We start from the raw sequence: 9,492 nt of genomic DNA, 5'->3' as shown, positions 1-9,492 counted from the left end.
TTGGAGTTATACCTGATGTAAATGACGAGTTGATGGGTGCAGCACACCAACATGGCACAAGTATACATATGTAGCAAACCTGCACGTTGTGCACATGTACCCTACAACTTGAAGTTTAACAATAATAAATAAATTAAAAAAAAAAAAAAAAAGTAAGGCTTTGAGTTATCAAAATGAAGTTGTCTAAAGCAAATTTTTTTGTTTCTGAGTTCTGGAAATACAGAAGAAAACACACAAATGAACAAGAAAACAATGAATAATTTCTAAAGTTTTCCAGTATTAGGTTCCATCTGAGTGTTATTTGTCCCATACAGAAAATCTCATTTTCCCTTCTTTCCCTCTAACGCCCACCTATTTCTTCCAAATCAAATTAGTCTTTATTAATCATGCTTAAGACATCACCATGAATAAGTTATGGTTGTTTTATAGAATTATTTATTGACTTTCAAGATGATGATTCTGCCTTATTAACTGCTAGGTTCTGCACCGAAAAATTGGGAGTCTCTTTTCTCTTTAAAAGGCAACTAATTTAACAAGGAAAGATTCACCTATCTCTTTCCTGTCATTTTCCAGAAAAAAATTTTTGAATAATTTATTACCAGTTTCCTATTCGTAAATCAACACACAGCATAAATAAATGGTTCCTTGTAGCTGGGGTTGTCCTTGTCAGTAGAAACAGGTAACCAGGGCCTTTTACACTTGATGATAAATGTTTTTCCAAATATTTTGATTAACTTTTCTTTTTTTTTTTTTTGAGATGGAGTTTCCCTCTTGTTGCCCAGGCTGGAGTGCAATGGCATGATCTTGGCTCACTGCAACCTCTGCCTCCTGGGTTCAAGCGATTTCTCCTGCCTCAGCTTCCTGAGTAGCTGGGATTACAGACATGTGCCACTATACCCCGCTAATTTCACATTTTTAGTAGAAATGGGATTTCACAATGTTGGCCAGGCTGGTCTCAAACTCCTGACCTCACGTGATCCACCCACCTCTGCCTCCCACAGGGCTGGAATTACAGGTGTGAGCCACCATGTCCGGCCTTGATTAACTGCTTAAATAAAATCAAGTGTTTACTCACTTTACTCTCCCATGGATTCGGAACATTGGCAGAGGATTAAAAGTATTGTCAGAAATTAATTGATCCCAGGCCAGGAGTGGTGGCTCACGCCTGTACTTCCAGCACTTTGGGGAGGCCAAGGCAGGCAGGTTCACTTGAAGTCAGAAGTTCAAGACCAGCCTGGCCAACATGGTGAAACCTCATCTCTACCCAAAATACAGAAATTAGCTGGGTGTGGCGCCAGGTGCCTGCAATCCCAGCTACTCTGGAGCTTGAAGCAGGAGAATTGTTTGAACCCAGGAGGTGGAGACTGCAGTCAGCTGAGATGGCACCACTGCACTCCAGCCTGGGCGACAGTGAAACTCCATCTCAAAAAAAAAAAAAAAAAGAAATTAATAGATCACAGAGATCTCATCTAATATCCACAATGAAAGTTTTAGGGTAGTCAAGATATAGGCCATACTTTTAGATGTCAGATATTGAATCAGATATGTCAATGTAGACATTATCCGCTCTATGGTAAGATACGTTGTATGCTGCTTGCTATGCCTACTGTAGGCACTTAGTAAAGAGAGGGGGATGGAAATGTAAATACATGTACAAATTCAATCTTAGATTGCAGGTTTCTCCTCAGAAAAAAAATACAAAAGACAGTTTTTCATGATTTAGAACTGATTAACATGATTCACAGCTTCTTTCTTCTTTCTCTCTCTCTCTCTTTTGATGGCATAAGGACAAACTTTATTGAGCCCCTCAGCACTAGTTCTCTTTCTGCTTCCTGATCTTGGTTCCCCAGACTATCCAGTCTGGTGGGCAGCAATGAGACTCACTTTGGCCAGTAGAGGCATCTCTGCGGATGGTGGAGGGCTTGCCGATGTACTGGTGGCTGCCACCTCCAAAATGATGCTCCACAGGGTTCATGTTCACACCCCACCCCATACTTGTGGCCTCTTTGCCTTATATTTGTGGTGTGCCCGGCCAGCCTTCAAGATGGGTTTGTCAATTTGGCCACCTCCAGCCACCACACCAACCACAGCTCTGTTGGCTGAGGAGGTAACCTTCTTGGAGCCAGAGGGAAGCTTTATACGGGTCTTCTTGGTCTCAGGGTTGTGGGAGATAACCCTCGCACAGTTCCCTGATGCCTGGGTCAGCTTGCCATGGTCTCTAGGCTTCTCCTCCAAGCAGCATATGATCGTACCCTCAGGCATGGTGCCCACAGAGAGAACATCGCCAATGTTGAGCTGGGCAGCATTTTACTATTTCATATTAAAATGAGGTTTAATATTTTATAATGATGGTGGTAGAATTTCAATTCATAATTTGAAAATGTAACAAGAATTTTTTTAAAGACTCTGTCTCTAAAGCCCTCCACAAAATGTGACCTCTTCCCACAATCAACTGAGACTTGCAATGACAAGTCCCTCTCTTGTTGAATTTGATTGATCTACTTTCCATTGTGATTTCCATGGAGACCCTGGCTGGTGCTGAAGGAGCATTTTTTTGTCATGGGGCAGGAAATGATCCTTTCAGAACATTTAGCAATAAAAGCAATGCAAAAATAAATCAACGTCCCTGACCTTTCTCTCTCCCTATTTTTGGCACCAAACCTTTTGCTCCAAGTTGTCATTTTTCTATACATGCTGAGAATCACCTTCTTATTCTCCAAGTGTTCCTAAAACTCCTCCATAAATTTCTCAGTGGCATCTCCATTTCTTTCTGTTTCCAGTTATGTCCCCATGGCTGGGTTTGAGACAGTTAGTATCACGTATTAACTATTCATCTTCTGTTACCTTCCTACCTTACATTCCATTACTGGTAGTAATTTAGCTGATTATTTTTTGTATTTTCAGTAAAAGTTTTGTTAAATGAAAATCCTTAAACACGTATTCTGTGAATAGGTTCACACCATTATCTATAATAATAATAATACAGATTGAGTATCCCTAATCTGAAAATCCAAAATTCAAAATGTTTCAAAATCCAAAACTTTTAAAAAAATTTTTATTTTATTTTAGGTCCTGGGATACATGTGCAGAATGTGCAGGTTTGTTACATAGGTAAACGTGTGCCATGGTGGTTTGCTACACCTATCCCAAAACTTTTTCAGCACTGACATAACATTAGAAGGAAATGCTCCTTGGAACATTTTGGATTTGGGATTTTCAAATTTGGGATGCTGAACTGTTATAACGCAAATATTCCACGATCTGAACAAATCTGAAATCCAGAATGCCTTTGGTCCCAAGCACTTTGAATGAGGGATACTCAACCCGTAATAACAGCAGTTAGGGTAATAGCTACCATTCACTAAGTAGCTACATTATTCCTGGTACATTTCTAAGCTCTTTAAAACATATGTATTATCTTATTTAGCCCTTACCATCCCTTGATGGCGTTTTATTGCAATCCCTGTTTTACAGACGAGGAAACTGACATGGAGACGCTAAAAGTAGCATCCCAGGCCACATGCTTGTAGGCCTACAGTTCAAACTCAGGAGCTTCTGCCTGAGACTTTATGCTTTACTACTTTATACTGCTCCTAGATGTGGGAGAGCTGACCCACAAGGTTTATATATTCTCAATTTTAGCAACGGATGTCAAATTAACCTCTAAATTGACTCTATAAATTTAACTCCCATTATAGTTAGTAATAGTTGTAGTTAGGAAGCATGAATAAGACCTACTATTTGATAGCAAAACAGGTGACAATAGTCAACAATAATTTAATCGTATATTTAAAAATAACTAAAAGAGTATAATAAGATTGTGTGTAAGGGGATGGATATCCTGTTCTCCATGATGTGGTTATTATGAATTACATGACCGTATCAAAACACTTCATGTATCCCATAAATATACACACCTACTATGTAGCTATAAAAATTAAAAATTAAAATTAAAAAAATAAAAATAAATATAACTCCCAGAAATATTTAACAATAGTGGTGCTTTCAGTCTTTTATTTTTATCTACCCACTAGATCGGGAAAACCCAAATCTCAGGTTTTAAAATGTGTACTCCTGGGTGTCGAAGGCTGAAGGAATGAGGGTCATGATCAACTCGGTTTACCACTGGAGGCTCTATGAGTAAAACAGCAAACTGCTTCTCACGAAAGCAGGATGTTGGCAAACTGACAAACTGTGTCTGCCGCCCAGAGGAATGCTGAGGGCAGTCACGACCCAGGCACAAGTGTTTCTTGTGATTAGGCACATCTGAAGTCTGTTAGCAATAATGTGAATCTGTGATCAATTAAGCAGCTGACCAATTGTTACCGCCTCCTCTCCGCTTTTTCTTTCTTTTTTTTTTTTTGAGGCGGAGTCTCTCTCCGTCGCCCAGGCCGGAGTGCAGTGGCGCCATCTCGGCTCACTGCAAGCTCTGCCTCCCGGGTTCCCCCCATTCTCCTGCCTCAGCCTCCCAAGTAGCTGGGACTACAGGCACCCGCCACCGTGCCCGGCTAATTTTTTGTATTTTTAGTAGAGATGGGGTTTCACCGTGTTAAGCAGGATGGTCTTGATTTCCTGACCTCGTGATCCACCTGCCTCGCCCTCCCAAAATGCTGGGATTACAGGCGTGAGCTACCACGCCCGGCCCCTCCCTGCTCTTTCTAACCAATAAACAGGAAGGGCTGTAGAAGCTCAGGACGTCTGCCTTTGCTCACTAGGAGCAGGGAGCCCTTTTCTTCTTCCCCTGGCCCCTGCCTTTAAAACAGTTTCTTTTGTCTTAAGTTTTCATTTCTAGGTTAGTCCCGCTTCATTCAGTCTCGTAATGACGGTCTCAAGTAGTAACAGTAGTAACTGCCGTAGTGACAGTCTCAAGTAGTAACCGTGGCAGTCTGCCACACCTGGGGGCAATTTTTACCCATAAAAATACACTGAATTCTTCAGTGCATTAGTCTGAATTGTTGAAAGTTGGAAGTGAAAGAATACAGAGAGGTACTCTAGCCTCCTACTATATGATGGTAAAACCTGAGTATCTGAGGGTTAATATGACTTCCTTAAGCTTCCACACAGAAATACAAGGTTTGGGGAAAGCTCAGATGTTTTCTCTCTATCTTTTAAAATGCTATTTCTGCTCATCAGAAATAGCTCATCACTGCCTCCTATAACCACTTCTTTAGCAATTACACTCACAGTATTTCATGTTGATTATTTGATAGATGTACCAAAATACTACACTGGACTTTGAATGCTCATGCTAGAGGTCAAATAAGGCACCTAGAAGGCAGGATGCAGGATAATAAGTCCTCTTTTCTAACCTCTGGTACTATTCTCATGAAAAATAAAATACCAAGAGAATAGAAAATGAAGGAAAACCCTATATGTGGAATCAGCCCGTACGTTTCTGGCTACCCACCAAACATATTTATTTTAGCAATAAATAATAAATATTTAGCAATTTATGTTGAAATTCCATTCTTCAGACTGATTTAGCAACTATAATAAAACTCACTCAGCAGTTTGAAAAACTAAGTAAACATTGTCCTCATTGCTTTTTCTTAGCCTGTAAAAGACTGTAGTTCTTAATGATAATCCATTCATAGAGTCTTCCTCTGCCCGCCATCTCTCCCTGATCAGGTTATATTCTGGTGCCTGGCTATAATCTACTTTTGATCTTCAGCACTCCTTGAGTTTCTAAATATGATGATCTCACCTATCAGCGTGCCTCTCCTTTCTTTGTTTGCATTTGCCTTTTATTTTATGGCTGTAGAAATAAACACATGTTGTCTCTGGATCTTCATATCAGGAAGGGGTATAAGACTTGATAAGCTTTCTCACCAGCTGTTGAAAATAGTCAGATTCCAGCTCAATCAAACTGGAGTTAACATGTTGTTTGCAAAAATATGTCAGACTTTTTATTATGTTACTCTTTTAAAAGGTTAATAATTCTAGAGTTTAAATGGTCAAGGTTAAGGTGAACCTTATTATTACCTGATTATGATATTTAGTGTCTTTAGTTGTGAAACCAGTTCCATTAGACATGGGCCCGGTGTCTACTGAAAGCTTTAATGATCTGGCCCCGGGCCCAGGCAGATTTTACTAGTACACTTAGGTACATGTGTTTTACAAGAAAGGTGGAGTCTCTGAGTTAAAATGACTGCACTTTGTAGTGTCTCTTCCGAAAATTAACTCATGGAGGAAATTCCGGTCTCCTATGGCACTTCTGTTTTTTCTTCTTTTGAAACGTAAATTGGCATTAGCCCAAACACAGTGTCTTGAGGAAATATGTAAGTTAGGTATAAAGCTTCCATCAGTAGCTCTTGGCAATTCAGTAATTAAGGTGTAACAAAACTAAATGCGTCTCTACTGATTTAATGGCTTGTGACATGCAATGAAAATACGCCTGTATCTTTAAAAGACATTGCCTGGGCTTGGATGGATTCTGATAAACACTTTGGGAAAGGAACATGAGGAAGGAAGGCATAGTTAAACACCATAAAAAAATTTAACAGAGGTTGGGGCCAGGTGTGGTGACTCATGCCTGTAATCCCAACACTTTGGGAGACTGAGGCGGGTGGATCACCTGAGGTCAGGAGTTCGAGACCAGCCTGACCAACATGGAGAAACCCTGTCTCTACTAAAAATACAAAATTAGCTGGGCATGGTGGCACATGCCTGTAATCCCAGCTACTCGGGAGGCTGAGGCAGGAGAATCGCTTGAACCCAGGAGGCGGAGGTTGTGGTGACCCAAGATTGCATCATTGCACTCCAGCCTAGACAACATGAGCAAAACTCTGTCTAAAAACAAAACAACAACAACAACAATAAAAAAAACAGTTTATATCTAGAATGATAGAATCATCATATTTTAGAGGTGTAAGTGTTCATTAAATTCAACCTCCTCTTTTTTTCTGGTAGGGAATCTGAGGTCCAGAGACAAAATATGGCAATACCAGAACTAGAGAATAACCTCCTATTCCCAAGCCCAGTCTCCTTGTGCGACTCTGTGCCCTGTCTCTTGTCTCCAGTCATCTGCCTGACTCAGCTGCAGTGATAGGCATCATCTCCACTTCCCACAAATATGTGTGTGATCCCACAGACCACCAGGCAACTATCCAAACGGCCTTTAGATTTTATGTAGAAAAGTTGAAGGACTGTTCACTTGCAAAAATTCATTGGTTTTATATGTTAAAGGCTTAAATGATCCCTGAAATTGCTTTCTTGGTCCCATGTTCTGTCTCAGGATAGCAAAATATATAGGCATCCCTGTGATAGGACACAGACTTCTAAAATCAACACGATGTTTCTAACAACCTTGTTCAATGATATCCTCAACCCTACTTGGTAGTGATCATGAAAACCCTTTGCCTTTAACAGTTTATTTTAGAATATGTTGCATAGTCATTTCTAAAGGTATTTACATGGAGATAAATATGCACCAAGTTTCATGTATGGAATAAAGTTTCATAACTGGGTAAACAGATGTTGACAGCATGGAATGATGTTTTGCAATCACTGAAAACAACAGAACTTCAGGGCTTGGGACTCTGGAGTTGAGGTCTCCTTACGCTCTTGATCAGCATGGAACGTGAGCCTACACTGGAATCAGAAGAATAAGATTGTGCTCTGATTTAGATTAGCGAAGGATTTGGGGCTGGTTTTGTGTTTGGTTAAACTATCATCACCGAAAATTATTGTTTCTGAGTGTGCTTCCTAGAAATATGTCTCTCAGAATATTTAAAAAGTTTTTATTTTTAGAGACAGGGTCTCGCTCTGTTGCCCAGGCTGGAGTGCAGAGGGGTGCAATTGTAGCTCACTGCAGCCTCGAACTCCTGTGCTCAAGTGATCCTCCCATCTCAGCTTTCCCAATAGCTGGGACTATAGACATATTCATGCCCAGCTAATTTTTATATTCTTTTCTTTTTTTTTAGAGGTGAAGTCTTACTACTTTGCCCAGGCTGGTCTTCAACTCCTGGCCTGAAGCCATCCTCCCATCTCAGCCTCCCTAGTAGCTGAGATTACAGGCTAAAGCCAACATGACCAGCTCTTCCAAGAACTGTGTATAATAGTTTCTGTGCCATGGAATAGCTGTGGTTGAGAACACCTTCACTGTGCCTTCACATTCAGGTTGGTTAGATACTTTCTAGACTAATGAGTTCATGCATTCTCTGGAATGAGCAGAGAAATGTTCCCTGAAAACCACTGCAACTATTTTGATCAGATAGAGCTGTCATACCAGGTCCCTGGAATACTTGTGTTTTTATATTATGTTTCTATTAATATTTTATAACACTACTATGGTTTTTTAAATCTAAAAGCAAAGAGAACTGTAGATGTTCTATGCCTCAGGCTGGATTGCACTGTTATGTGTAAAATCTCTATTACCTATCTTTCAAGAGAGACAAGAAAAAAAGGAAAATATATGCTGGCTAAGTTCTCTCTTCTTTATCAACAGTCTTCTAAGTTATGGAGATAATATTCTTTATTATGATAATTATGCCCATGTCTTAAACAGATAATTAAAACAGAAAAAGAGCGGTAAATACGTATTTTCAAAAATAGTAGAACTATGACTTCTGGATATATACACAACAAGTTTAAGAATCATGATGAAAAGACATATATGTGTATTCACACACATATATAAGCTCACATACCTATTCACAATTATTCATCAAGTTAGCATAGTTATTGCCTTTATCTGGTTCCAAGAAAATCTTCAAAGAACCCATTAGCTTTAGTAGAAATTCAAACTTTAGTCATCATCCACATTAATGAGTTTGTAAGAGATGGAATTCAGAGTCAGATGTGACCTGCCATGGTGAGGAGGCCTGGGGCAGTATGAGATTAATTCATCTCCAGTTTGAGGGTCTTTCTAGTTTACTGGGATGCCAAGGTTATGTGTTTTCAAGTCAATGATTCTCATATGGGGCCAGGAAGGGGAGTTGCTGGAAAATGCTTAAACAAACCTCTTCCCTGCCCCTTCCTTTCCTTTTACAGGCTTTCCCTTCTCTTCCTTTTTCCATTCCTCTTTATCTCCACCCCATTTCCTTCTCTCTTCTTGCTGATGGTGGTGGTCCATGCTGTGTGTTCCAAGCCGGAAATTAAGAGCACTCTTGACTAAAGTCATACCTTTTTCTTTGAAAATTTACTTATTTGTTTATTCCTATTCTAGACTATTTCCCTCAAATTCAGGCAAGATCAGGAGTACAAATTCTAAATTTTATAAGGTTCCTCCCCCAAATTTTAGTTCTGTTTGGAACCAGTTCTTAAATATTTTAATTTGTAGATATTGCCTCCATGTGAGACATTCTCACGTGCCATCTTGCTCTATGTATTGTGGAATGAAAATTTATGTAATTCAGTACTTCAGGAAAATGTTCTTTCCCAGAGGGAAAGGCTACCTACGGCCAGGCACAGTGGCTCACACCTATAATACCTGCTTTAGGGGGCCAATGTGGTGGGATTAATTGAGGCCGAAGCTGCAAATCAGCTCTTCAA

At 39.9% G+C, this 9,492-nt stretch overlaps 1 pseudogene; it reads right to left on the bottom strand.

Annotated features, from left to right (window-relative positions):
- Window positions 1-1,813: 1,813 nt before the first annotated feature.
- LOC103220999 (large ribosomal subunit protein uL2-like) lies at window positions 1,814-6,033 on the bottom strand (annotated as a pseudogene).
- Between the last annotated feature and the right edge of the window lie 3,459 nt (window positions 6,034-9,492).

The sequence above is a fragment of the Chlorocebus sabaeus genome, chromosome 2 (assembly GCF_047675955.1).
Source record: "Chlorocebus sabaeus isolate Y175 chromosome 2, mChlSab1.0.hap1, whole genome shotgun sequence".
In the NCBI taxonomy this organism is placed as follows: domain Eukaryota; kingdom Metazoa; phylum Chordata; class Mammalia; order Primates; family Cercopithecidae; genus Chlorocebus; species Chlorocebus sabaeus.
This window is presented reverse-complemented; position numbering and strand designations above follow the sequence as displayed.